At 39.9% G+C, this 14567-nt stretch overlaps 1 pseudogene; it reads left to right on the forward strand.

Moving 5' to 3' along the window:
* Nucleotides 1-1150: 1150 nt before the first annotated feature.
* On the forward strand, nt 1151-3962 carry LOC101569216 (annotated as a pseudogene).
* Nucleotides 3963-14567: the final 10605 nt, after the last annotated feature.

A 14567-nucleotide genomic window follows, 5' to 3' on the forward strand; every position in this document is an offset into this window, starting at 1 on the left:
CAGAGGTCCTGAGAGCAATACAAGAGAGACAGAGAAACAGACTTCCTCTCGATTGCCATTGTTGTTGTTCTGCTGCCATGAACTGGATGCTGTCTGCCCTGTGCCACTCTGCCTTAGAGCCAGCCAAATATGGACTGAAAAACCTCCAGTAACTGTGAGCTAAATAAACCTTTCCTTCCTTCATTTTGGGTGTTGGGTATTTGTCCCAGCAATGAGAGAAGAGTAACTGAGACAATAATGAAAATATTTTGGGAAAGAGAATGTAGAAAATTTCATAAGTATAGTAATGCAAACTTAAGTTGTTAATCCTGCAGAAGAGAAGCTTAAGGATATTATTACCCTACAAAATACGCAGTTGAGCTTAAAATATCACTATCTGTCTGAATATCAAATGCCTTAGACATAACATGGAACAGGTATTTTCCAACAATTATTGATACACTAAACTTTAAATCCCTATTGAATATGAAAAAAAAAATAAGAAAGCAAAGAAAGAAAAACAATTACACAGAAATTTAGAAATCTGACGATATATAACACTGTAGCAGGAAAGTTATATGACATTTTTTTGTCTGTTTTCTTTTATTACCTTTTTTCCCCCTAGTTCAATGAGAAGAAAGATTTGTACTAATAGTGTTTAGACAAGACATCATGGCTGCGTCTTGTACTATGGATCACTACTATGAAGACAACAATATGCAATGGGTTTTTTTTAGAATTCATTAACTTTATTGAAAATCAATAATTACATACCATATTAAAAATTGTAGACACATAGTGAAATGTGAGATATACAAGATATACACAGTAATTTTCAGAGCAATAGTTCTGAAATGAATACATCGCACGGGATAAATAATAGATTGCAAATTGTAAATACATTATTTACAAACTTAAATGAATATAACAATAAAAATTGTCCAAGATAACAATAGAGAAGAATTTACAAATCAGTCACATCATAGTTCACTCTGGGTCCTGGGCACGGGGGCGGTGGTGGCGGCGGCGGGGAAGTAGAGGCCGGCGGCGGGGAGCTGGGGCGCAGGAGCCCCGCAGCAGCCGCGGGGGGCCGGGAGCAAACTTGCATCACGGCGGGCAGGCCGAGCGGGGCGCAACTTCGGAGCGGGTGGTGAAATTTTAATTACCTCGAGAGGAAAAAGGGGCCCTGTGATTCGAACCCCCGACTGCTGGGCCCACGCGGCCCACCGCGCCAGCGTGAGAGAAAGTTTCCGAGCAGGCGGCTTCCTCCCGCCTGCCGCGCGGCCGGGTGTCTGCCTGTCGCTCCGTCCGCGGCCGGGAGAGGTCGGAGAGGTCGGGGTGCCGGGCTGCGCCGCCGGCTCGCGGGATCCTAGGTCTGCTCGCCCCACCCTTCAGGGGAGCCCAAGGTCCTTAAGGGGAGCCTTGGAGTACGCAGCAGTTGTGAAGACCTTCTGACGTTTCTTTCTTCACTGCTACAAGGGTCAAAAAGAAATCATGACCGAGTCTGCTTCGAGCACAAGTGGCCAGGAGTTCGAAGTGTTCAGCGTCATGGACTGGAAAGATGACATGGGCACATTACCTGGAAGTGACCTAAAGTTTCGAGTAAATGAGTTTGGAGCCCTGGAAGTTAATACAGATGAGAGTGAGATGGAAAATGTTAAAAAGGCAACTGCTACCACCACATGGATGGTGCTAACCGCTCAAGAAGCCCCGACCTCTCCCCCGAGCTCCAGGCCAGTATTTCCACCTGCCTACTGGACATCTCCACCCGGATGTCCCACAGTCTTTTCAGAGAAGACTGGAGTACCTTTCCGGTTGAAGGAACCGATGAAAGTAGACGGGCTTCAGATCTGTGAGAACTGTTGTCAGTACGGCAGCATAGATGAGCGCCTTCCTGGAGGAGGCTTTTGCAGCCAGAATTGTGCTCGGCATGTCAAAGACAAAGATCAGAAGGAAGAGAGGAACACAGGAGAGGACAGCGAGGAAGAGGACCCTAAATGTAGTCGGAAGAAAAAACCAGTTATCCCTGAAAGCCGACACCAAGGAGGATGGTGAAGAGAGAGATGATGAAATGGAGACCAAGCAAGATGGAAGAATCCTGAGGGGCTCGCAGAGAGCCCGGAGGAAAAGGCGCAAGGATTCAGCTGTCCTGAAGCAGGGTTTGCCTCCTAAAAGCAAGAAAGCCTGGTGCTGGGCGTCCTTTCTGGAAGAAGAGAAGGCTGTGGCGGTGCCTGAGAAACTCTTCAGGAAGCACCAGTCTTACCCCTACAACAAGAACGGCTTCAAGGTCGGCATGAAGCTGGAAGGCATGGACCCCGAACATCAGTCTGTGTTCTGCATGCTCACCGTGGCCGAGGTTTGTGGGTACCGAATAAAGCTGCACTTTGATGGGTACTCCGACTGCTATGACTTCTGGGTGAACGCAGACGCGCTGGACATCCACCCTGTGGGGTGGTGCGAGAAAACCGGCCACAAACTCCATCCTCCGAAAGAATATAAAGAAGAAGAATTTAATTGGCAGACCTATCTTAAGACATGCAAAGCCCAAGCAGCCCCGAAGTCATTATATGAAAATCAGAATATAACAGTGATCCCATCAGGCTTTCGAGTTGGAATGAAGCTTGAAGCTGTAGACAAAAAGAATCCTGCATTCATCTGCATTGCTACGGTAACAGATATGGTGGACAATCGTTTCCTGGTGCATTTTGACAACTGGGATGAGAGCTATGACTATTGGTGTGAAACATCCAGTCCACACATTCATGCGTTGGCTGGTGTAAAGAACACAGAAGAACCCTCATTACTCCTCCAGGCTATCCAAATGTGAAGCATTTTTCCAGGGATAAATACCTTGAAGAAACCAATTCTTTACCTGCCCTTGCAAGAGCCTTTAAAGTGAAACCTCCACGTGGCTTCCAGAAGAAAATGAAGCTGGAGGTCATAGATAAGAGGAACCCCATGTTCATTAGAGTTGCAACGGTATCGGACACTGATGATCACCGAATAAAGGTTCACTTCGATGGCTGGAGCAGTACGTATGACTACTAGATAGATGCTGATTCTCCCAATATCCACCCTGTGGGCTGGTGTTCCAAGACCGGACACCCTCTTCAGCCTCCTTTGAGCTCTGTAGAGTTAATGGAAGCCTTTGACCAAGGCGGATGCCCAACGCTTGGCTGTAAGGGGCTTGGCCACTTTAAGCGCTCAAGGCACCTAGGCCCTCAGAGTGCTGCCAGCTGTCCCTACTTAGATATCAATTTGAATAAAGAACGCATTTTCCCAGACCGCTTAAGTGGTGAGATGCATGTACCTAGCCTCGCATTCCCAAGAGCTAAGAAGACAGACACAAATGAAAGCCCCTCGCCTCCTGAAGTCAGAGTCCAGCATACTGATGCTGCCAAAGAAGACCTTGAAGAGAGGACAGAAGGTGAAAAGAGGCCGTCACAAGAAGCCAGAGGAGCCCGGGAAGAACCTCTGGTGCCGCAGGAATAGCGCCAGTCAGCTGTGTTCCTGTCCTTCAAGTCCCCAATTCCGTGTCTGCCCTTGCGCTGGGAACAGTAAAGCAAACTTTTGTCGCCGGCATCCCTGCCAGCAGGACGTCCAAGTGGAGCACAGGTGAGGTGTCAGAATTCATCCAGAGCTTTCCTGGCTGTGAGGAACACGGAAAAGTCTTTAAGGATGAACAAATTGATGGAGAAGGCTTTCTACTTATGACCCAAACGGACATCGTTAAAATTATGAGCATTAAGCTGGGCCCTGCTTTCAAAATCTTCAACTCTGTTCTGATGTTCAAGGCTGCAGAGAAGAATTCCCACAACGAACTTTGAGGGTGGTGACCTCTTGGTCCCACCAGCTTTCTGCTTCACAGCTCATGTTTTATTCAAAGCACAAGGAAGGTTAGAACTCTACATGAGAAGTCTCCAAAACTCAAAAGAGCAACACTATCAGATTATTTATATTCCTCGAGAGACAATATATGAATTCTTAAAGTATGTGAGCTTTTAACGAGGTACTGTCTAAAAACAGTCATCTTTTGGTTCTATTCACTGAGCTAAATTTATCCTTGTAAATCTTTTTGTGGCTAGGGGTGGGGTGGGGGAAAAGGGGAACCTCATTAATTATTTATGGATAAAGGGGGGCAGAGTAAGAACTTTTGGCATTTTGTAAACATTGCTGAATTCTTTTTCATGTACACTGTTTCTTTTTCAATACTTTCAGAAACCCTTTTATATAGGTGAATTTCAACTTTAAACCAAATTAGTCAAAACCTGGCTAGGTAGCCAGTGGGACTGTTACCTGTATTGTTCCTTTTGTGCCATATTTTGAATTGCAACATTATGCTAAGTATGACTTTGCAAGTTATGATGTTGCCCAATTGCTCCTCCTCCTTTGGTGGGGCTAGATAGTTGTGAAACTTCCTTTTCTTTAAATCAGTGTTTTTACTTTTGCACGCATTATGAAATGTTAAACAGATTACTTTTCACCAGCATTTTTACTATAATTACAAAAAACATGTATATAAAAGAATGGAATTGAAAAATAAAATATATCACCATAAAAAATAGTTCACTCTGTGTCAAAATCAAGAAACTCATATTCATATAATTAGAATTCTCAAAGTAGAATGAGGTACGCAATAAATATTTAAATATTTAAAATTTCTGAATTTAGTTGAACTTATAACACCACATTTCCAAGAAAAATGAACTTCTTGCACAAGAAATTTAAATAAAATCATACCCAGATACACAAAAATGAAATTGTCCAAAACTTATTGTAAAGAAAAAATGATTAAAACATATACATAAAAAATTACCTATGGAAGAACAAAATTAAGTAGCCTCTTATTCCACATTAAAAAGAAAAAGACCAAGTGTATAAGAAACTAGCCTAATTAAAGGACTGAAAGAGAGGGAAAAAATAGATCTGTCCTCTTTGAATTTTATACTCAGCAAACATACCTTTGAAAACTAAAAGTAAAATATTTTCCATTTATCCAAACTTGAAATATTCTAATACCTCCACATGTAGCACATGGGAAAAAACAAAGAGCATAATTCTGAAGGCAAGAGAAGTTGCTGTATGCTCCTGGATTAAGAATAAAGAGCTCTTCAAATGATAGCTATGCAGGACTGTGTAAAATATATTAGATATACCCATTTAAAAGTTCATAAGATTTCTATGAAACATTATCAATCTTATGTAGGGTTATACACGTATTTTTTTCATACACATATATGAGTGTGTGTGTGTGTGTGTGTGTGTGTGTGTGTGTGTATAAAAGATAGGGAAGAAGTAATATAAAGTCAATGAAAAATGGAAATATACTTTTTAAAGTTTCTAATATTAGGAGAAAATACCATATCATGTCTTTTAAATGGATTGTAAGTCAAATATACAGCATAAATCTTAAAAATTAAAATTAAGCAATATTCAGAAAATTAAATAATAATTAAATGTTTCAAAACGATTGAACTAAGAAAAAGTTTTCATGATAGTAAAGAATTACTAAGAATAAAACATAATATAAATACTGAAATGACAAATAAATGACCAGCACTTGTAACAGTTTGGGGATAGGATATCACACAAAGTTCTTGTGTGTTGTGGATATGGATAATGTCCATAACACTTACTGGTGGCCAGATGTCACTTGTGGGACTGAGCTACTGTTATTTCCTTGATAACCACCCTGTAGACCCAGACAGAATCATGACCCACAAGGTGCAAGGCAAGTTCATTTGTAGAGTATGCTGATGGAAATATCTTGCTGCTGTGTACAAAAGAATAACTGAAAGGCTGCTTTTGTATACCTCTTATTTTTTCTGTGTTTAATTGTTTGCCCTACTTGGTGGGTTCTTTCCATTCTCATTCATGGAGTTGTAGCCATTTTGCTCCCTCTCTAGAACATCTTTTAGTAGTATGTGTAGGTTTGGCTTTGTCATAATGAAATTCTTAAGTTGTTCTTTGTCATGGAAATATTTCACTTCTCCATTGTACTTGAAAGAGAGCTTTGCAGGGTATATTAGTTTGGGTTGCAATTTGTTTTCTTGCAAGACTTGAAGTACTTTGTTCCATGCTCTCCTTGACTTGATGGTTTGTGACGAGAAATCTGCCATTATCCAGATGGGTTTTCCTTTAAATGTGTTGTTTCTTTTCTTTAGCAGCTTTTAGTATACTGTTCCTGTGCTGAATTTCTGGGATCTTGATTATTTTATGTTTGGGTGTGTTTTTAATTGGGTTGACATTATTTGGAGTTCTATATGCTTCAGTTACCTGAATATCAGATAGTTTCCCCATATGTGGGAAGATTTCTGCTGTTACTTCTATCCATATTATTTTTATATTGTTTGTATTGACTCCTTCTTCTCATTGATGCCTATTAGTCTCACATTGTTCATCTTTGCATCATCTTGCAGGTATTTAATTATTTTTTCCTGCATCCTAGTTGTTTGTAGAAGATCTTTTCTTACTTTTTCACTAGCTGCAGTGGTGTCTTTAAGGTCTGAAAGTATATTCTCATTTTCATTCAAATGGTTTTGTCAGCTTGTGATTAAGGTTTTAAATTCCTGTATATCACTTTGGATCTGCTTCATACATTCTATTTCTTTCCTATATTGCCTATTGAAGGATTCCATCATTTTTATATTCTCCTCTATTTTTTTATCAATGTCTTAGAAGTACTTAGTACTTCTTTCATTATAGTTATCATTTCATATTTTAGTTCAGAAATTATTTCTGATCTGATTTCCTCTATACCTCTCTGCAGGTGTTTCTTTACTTCAGATGCTATTATTTCAGAGATTTCAGGTGTGTGATTTCCAATTTTTTCTATGATATCATCTTCTGCATTTGTTCTGGGTGGACTCGAGACCTGAGACAACATTGTGTTCCTTCTCTTTGTCATTCTCTACAGCACTATCTTGTGATCTTTGGTGTAGAGCTTAGATAGAGTTATTGCTTTAGCACCAGGTTCGAATCTACCAAATTCAATCTTGTCCAAGTGGGTGTGGTTTGGATCTGGTTGCTGTGCTCCACTTCTTCCTGCTAAAGCCCTTGGAGTTGAACCTCCTGTGCCAGATTGGCAAGATGTTCTGTTCCTGAATCAGCTGGGTGGGTCTTGCCTCTAGCCTCTTTGCAGGGAGTTCTGCTGCAGGTTCCACGCTGGGCCTTGGCTTTGGGTCAAATTAGGATCCAACGGGCCCTGGGTCATCTCACTCACACGCCGAACCTGTGCTTTGGGTCGAATGAGGATCTGGCGGCCCCAGGTAGTCTCACATACATGCTGGGCCTGGGCTCTGGGTAAAATCAATATGCAGTGTATTAATCATTGTAATTGTTCTACTAACCTGTTTTGAAACTGTCTCATTGCATCTCTTTATCAATAAAATTAATTTTAAAAAAGTAATGACATGAATCCATTATTAGACTAGATAGAGGAATCAAATTAACATGTCTGAGAAGGTCAGTTAAATCCCCTCAGAATTTACCCTGGAAGTATGCACAGCACCTTGTGGATCTTTTGTCAGTGTCAGCCATCTGGATGAGTCACGACCATTGTTTGATCAATTTGCTTTCTGTGAAAGCCTGAGAGAATGTTTTCTCTCCATGTGATTCTCCTTAGGCACAGTATACGTCATCAATCACTTTCCTTTGTGGCCCCATAATCTCCTGTTACCACTGAGTAACAGGATGTTATAGTACAAGTTCTCTTATGTCCTGAGTCCTCAACTGACCTTGAAGGGCTAGGGCACAATGTTGGCTATCCTTGTAGCCCTTCTTTTTCTCTAACTTTTTTGGTGTGCAAACTTAAGTTGTTGACCATCCAGAAGAGAAGCTTATTGATATTATTACCCTAAAACATAGGCTGTTGAGCTTAACATAAGTATATGTCTAATATCAAAGTCATTAGAAATAACATGGAAAGGGTATTTTCCATCAATTATTGATATGCTGAAATTTAAATCCCTACAGAATGTGGAAAAAAAATTTAAATAGTAAAAAAAGTATAAATAAACAATTACAAAGTTTTACACAGAAATTTAGAAATCTAACCGTATACATTGTAGCAGGACAGTCCTATGATTTTTTTCTTGTCTCCTGTTTTGATTTATTACCTATTTTCTTTTTTTAAACAAACATTTATTTGAGAGAGAGTAGAGCAGTAATTGGTATGACATTAGAAGCAGTATGCGTTTAGCAGACCAGAATGACAGGGATTCCTAGCATGGTCCTACCATTACACATTGCTATCTTCAGTGCAGTGGCTTAGTTCACAGGTATCAGCATGTATAGTTAGTCAGGGTGAGAATCCCGCCAATTAATTGCTAGTTTCAAAAATATGATGGAGATTTCATGAATGAGAACAGAAAGAACCCACCAAATAGGGCAAACTGTTAAATAGGAGAAAAAGGGATAAACAACAGTAGGTAAGTAGCATGTCAATCATAAGTCAATACATCTCAATCAAATTCACATAGTTTCAAGAAATTTCCCTTTGTTCCTTACATGAGTTTTGCCCTTCCTTTTATGTGAATGCCATTTTAGAAGTCACTTAAACTCTAGATGAACCCTTCCTTACACCACTCATCTAGTTAACAAGCTCACTAGTAACTAAAACTCATCCAGTAACTAAAACTCATACAGGAGGGACAAGTCATTAACTAAAGGAATAAACATTAGGAAAACTATTTGGGTAAGTAAAACTATATCCTGCTTCACCAACAAACCCTTGGGAAATGTAAACATCCAGCATTCTTAATGTAGTTACCATGATTACTTGTAAATGTATAAAAACTTAGTACAAAGTTCTTTAAATTGGGGAGTCTGGCCCCTTCCAGACAGAACTGAGGCCTTGTTTGTGTTTGTGGGCCCACTTGCCTGCTCACCAGATCCCTTTCCAGCAAGCACCTGGCCTGGGGTAAGTGTGTGTGTATGTTTCTCTGTGTGTGTGTTTACATTTGCACACTTGCAGGAACCTCCTCCATCTGACAGGCCTGGTGTGGAACCCTGTGGCAGAACTCCCTGAAGTGAAGCTAGGGGCCAGACCCACCAAGCTAATCCAGGAGCTGAACATCTTGCCAGAAGGGCACAGTGAGTTCAGTTCCTTTGGCTGCAGCAGGAAGATGTGGAGCAAAGCAACCAGACCCAAACCAGGCCCACCTGGACAAGTTCGAACTTGCTAGATCTGGACCCAGTAAGCTGAGACACTTTGCTAGGCCCAGATCTATGAGAGCATCCTCTCTCTTTCTCTGTTGATTGAGAGAGGGGGTAACAGGTAACTGGGGTGAACTACTCTGCCTTGAAGACCTCATGTACATCAAGGGGAGATGATCAGATAGAACTTAGGGGAACTAATTTAAATAAAAATTCTCAATGTAATATCTGTTTAGTTACACAGACAATGTTTGCTCTTATGGTTCAAAATACAATCCCATTAGTCACAAAAGTTTGTCAACTACTATCATTATCCATTATTAGTGTTGCTAATTGTAGTTCTGTAAATACAAAACTGTAACTGCCTTAGCCATATAATCTCTCTTGGGTAAGAGTATTAGTAGGTGCCAAAGTAATAACTGCACCAAAGCTCTACACCAAAGGTCAGAGGACAGTGTTATCAAAAATGACAAAGAGAAGGAGGAAAACGAATCCTCAGGCCTCAAGTCAACCCAGAACAAATGCAGGACGCACTAACATAGAAGAAACTGGAAATCACACACCTGAAATCTCTGAGATAATGGCATCTGAAGTAAAGAAACAACTGCAGAGAGGAATAGAGGAAATCAGATCACATATAATCTCTAAAGTAAATAAGAGGAAGTGATAACTATAATAAAAGAATTACTAAGTGCTTCTAAGAAGATACTGATAAAACAATAGAGGAGAATATAAAAATGATGGAATCCTTGAATGAGCAATATAGGAACTAAATAGAATGCATGAATCAGATTCAAAGAGATATACAGGAAATTAAAGCCTCAATCGCAAGCTGGCAAACCACTTGAATGAAAGTGAGAACAGAGTTTCAGACCTTGAAGACACCATTGCAGCTAGTGAAGAGCTAAGAAAAGAGCACTTAAAAAAAAACTAGGATACAGGAAAAATAATTCAACATCTTCAAAATGATACAAAGATGAACAACAAAGACTAATAGGCATCAATGAAAAAGGAGTCAATACAAATGATATGAAAAGAATATGGGCAGGACTGATAGCAGAAAATTTCCCAAATATGAGGAAATTGGGAGTCTGTTTTCTGCCTTTTAAAAAAAAATTCTTTATATGTTGTAAACATAAGTCCTTTTTTGAGGGACTGTTACCTAAATTTTTTTACCTACTGTGGGACATCTTTTCCTCTGCTGGTAACTTCTTTTTTTGCAAACATTTCCAAAGGACCAAATATTTGATTCATTGAGTTTTTTGTTTTGTTTTCTTAGTCTCAATCACATCAATTTCCACTATGATCTTTACGGTATACTCCTTTACACTGGCTTCAGGCTTGACTTTCTCTCCTTTTGTAGAAGTTTGAGGTTCAACCATAGGTTATTTCACACCTGAAGAATGGATGGAAAAGAGGTGGTATTTTTATACGATGGAGTATTAGAGAGGTATAAAGAATGATAAACTCAAAGCTTTCATATTTAAGTGGATGCCACTCGAAGATATACTCGTAAGTGGAATAAAGCAGACTCACATGTGTAAATATCATATAGTCTCCCTAATATAAGAACTCAAAAGAAGAAATACAAATAGAAAGGTATAGCACAATTAAAAGGAAAGCAAGAACTTGAGGATTAGATGACAAAAAGAGGGCAAGGAGAAAAGCTAGAAAACATGACAGGGACAAAGCCATACATTTATATATACAACATGGGTAAGACAATGACCCTGAGAACTATCAGCAGGTTGTTGAAGTTAGCAGTTACTGGGTGAGATTCTCACCCTGACTAACTATATATGCTACTACATGTGAACCGAATGACTGCACCAAAAATGGCAATGTGTAATAGTGGGGTAATTCTTGCAATGCCTGTCATTCTGGTCTTCTAAATATGTACTGCTAGACGCAGCCCTAGCCCAGGCCTGGTGAGTGAGTGGGAGAGCTTCCTGCTCCCCTGCCCCAGTGGGACCTACTGGTCCCAGCTGAGGCACAGCGTGGGTGAGACCCTATTCCACCCCCTTCGGACCTCCCCCACCACTCCGCAGCACCTCTCCCACCCCGAAAACAGAGTAGGAATTTCTGCCGCATTCCAGGAATCCCCAGATCCAGTCCTAGCACAGGCCCAGGGAGTGTGTGGGAGACCTTCCAGCTACCCTGTGCCTGCAGGACCTACTTGTTTCAGCCCAGGTGCAGCATGGGTGACACACTCTTTCACCCACTTGGGACACCCTCCATCACTCTATAGTACCCCCCACACCCCGTCCACAGAGTAGAAATTTCTGCCCCGTTCCAGGAACCCCCAGACACAGTCCTAGTCCAGGCCCGGTGAGTGTGTGGGAGAGGTGCCTCTCCCCCCTACTCCAAATTATCCCATCCAGAGTCAGTTCAGGCCTGGCATACAGGCCTGGGTGAAAACCTGCAGCTGCAATCCCTGCAGAGAGTGGAGGGGACAGAACCACCCAGCTAGTCCAGGAGCAGAACATCTTGCCAGAGGGGCACAACAGGTTCACCCACAAGGGCAGCAACAGGAAGGAGCTGAGCACAGCATCCAGACCCAAGCCAGGCACAGCTGGATAAATCCAAACTTTGTAGATCTGCACCTGAACTTCAGTAGGTGCTAAAGTTATAACTGCAACAAAGATCTACTACAAAGATCAGAAGACAGTGCTACACAAAAAGAAGAGACGGAACAAAATGCAATCTCAGAAGCCAAGCCCACCCATAACAAGTGCAGAAGACACTAAAACAGAACAAACTGGGAATCACACAGCTGAAATCAATGAATCAATGGCTTAGGAAATAAAGAAACAGCTACAGAAGGTATAGAGGAACTCAAATTGGAAATGAAAAAAGAAATCCTTGAATTCATAACATCTGTAGTAAAGAATCAAATGCAGAAACATATGGAGGAAACCAAATGCCCACCCAGAACAAGTGCAAAGAATGCTAGCTCAGCTCAAATGTATGAATTAATAGCATGGATAGTAAATAAGCAACAGCAGAAAGCCATAGAGAAACTCAGAGAGTGGAATTCTTTTCTACTACCTCAGCTCAAATATATGAATTAATAGCATGGATAGCAAATAAGCAACAGCAGAAAGTTATAGAGGAACTCAGAGTGGAATTCTTTTCTGAAATAAAAAAATAATTCTGAGAACTCATAGCACCTGAAGTAAAGAATCAACTACAGAAACGTAGAGAGGAAACCCAATCTGAAAAAAACACTGCAGTAAAAGAATTTATAACTGCTTCTAAGGAAGACATTGATTAAAAAAAAATAGAGGAAATTAGAAAAATGACAGATTCCTTAAATGAGCAATACAGGAAAGAAATAGATCACATGAAACAGTCAAAGAGATATAGAAGAAACTAAAATCTCAATCACAAGCTTGCAAAACCATTTAAGTGAAAGTGAAGACAGAGTTTCAGATCTTGAAGCTGGTGGTGCAGCTAGTGAAAAGGTAAGAAAGGATCTCTTAGAAACAACTAGGATGCAGGATAAAATAATCCATCACCTGCAAGATGATGCAAAGATGAACAATGTGAGACTAATGGGCATCAATGAGAAAGGAGTCAATACAAATGACATTAAAAAATTATGGGCAGAAGTAATAGCAGAAAACTTCCCGAATATCAAGAAAAAGTCTGACATTCAGGTAACAAGCATACAGAATGCCAAGTAACCTCAACCCAATGAAAAACACACCAAGACATATAATAGTCAAGATCCCAGAAATGCAGCACAAGAATAATCTACTGAAAGCCACTAGAGAAAAGAAGCAGATCACATTCAAAGGAAAAACCATCAGAATTACGGCCGACTTCTCTTCACAAACCATGAAGGCAAGAAGAGCATGGAGCAGAGTACTTCAAGTCCTCTATAAGAACAAACTCCAGCCCAGATTAATGTACTCTGCAAAACTCTCTTTACGTTTGATGGAAAAGTGAAATACTTTCATGAAAAAGAACAGCTAAAGAATTTCATGATGACAAAGCCAACCCTACACAGGCTACTGAAAGATGTTCTAGAGAGGGACCAAAATGATCAGAACTCCACAAATGAGATCAGAAGCAACCAACTAAATAGGGCAAGCAATTAAACACAGGAGAAAAAGGAGTAAACAACAACAGGTAAATAACATGTCAATCATAAGTCAATACATCTCAATTCTAGCCATCAATGTAAATGTACTCAATTCACCAATTAAGAGAAATAGGCTAACACAGTGGATTAGGAAAAATAATCCAACAATATGCTCTATACAAGAAACAAATTCAACTCATAAAGACATTCATAGGCTGAAAGTTAAAGGATGCAACACAATATTACAGGCCCCAGCACCTCAGAAACAAGCAGGGGTAGAAATCTTATTCTCAGACAGTCTCAACTTCAAACCAACAATGATCAAACGAAATAAAGAATGCCACTATATACCGGTTAGGGGAAAAATTCAAGAGGAAGATGTAACACTTGTAAATATGTATGCACCAAACTATACAAAGCAAATCTTAATGGACATGAAAAATCTAATATGCAATACCACAATCTTAACAAGAGACCTTAACACCCCTTATCCCCAAAAGGTAGGTCAACCAGACAAAAACTTAGAAAAAAATAACAGAACTGAACCAGAGTTTGAAACAAATGGACTTGGTGGACATATACAGAGTGTTTCACCAGAACACAGCTGAATAAATATTTTTCTCAGCTGCACATGGGTCATTTTCTAAAATAGACCACATACTGGTCCATAAGTCATGCTTAAGTATATGTGAGAAAACAGAAATTATTCCATGCATATTATCTGAACATGGTGCAATGAAACTGGAAATAAATGACAAAAGAAACCAGAAAAAAACCTTAAATACGTGGAAATTAAATGACATCCTACACAGCAACCAATGGGTCACAGATGAAATTAAACAACAAATTCAACAATATCTACAATTCAATGAAAATTCAAGCACAACTTATCGTAATTTGTGGGATACGATGAAAGTAGTTCTCAGAGGGAAATTCATAGCTGTGAACTCACACATAAGGAAAAGAGAACAGGAACAAATAAATACCCTAAAGCTGCATCTTCCACAACTAGAAAAGGAAGAGCAAACCCAACCCAGAAGTCAAACATGGGAAGAAATCATAAAGATTAGAGGAGAAATTAATTCAATTGAAAGGAAGAAAATAATTCAAAGAATTAAAAAAGCAAAGAGCTGGTTTTTTGAAAGACTAAATAAAATCAATAAGCCCCTAGCTAACCACATCAAAAAGAGGAAAGAAAAAATTCAAATACAAGCAATAAGAAATGAAAAGGGTGTAATTACCACAACCCCTGTGGAAATTCAGCAGATTATCAATAGCTACTTTGAGAATCTTTACTCTCACAGAATAGAAGACACAGAAGAAATGGACAGATTCCTACAAAGGT

Source organism: Octodon degus, unplaced genomic scaffold, assembly GCF_000260255.1.
Source record: "Octodon degus isolate 3935 unplaced genomic scaffold, OctDeg1.0 scaffold00330, whole genome shotgun sequence".
Taxonomy (NCBI): domain Eukaryota; kingdom Metazoa; phylum Chordata; class Mammalia; order Rodentia; family Octodontidae; genus Octodon; species Octodon degus.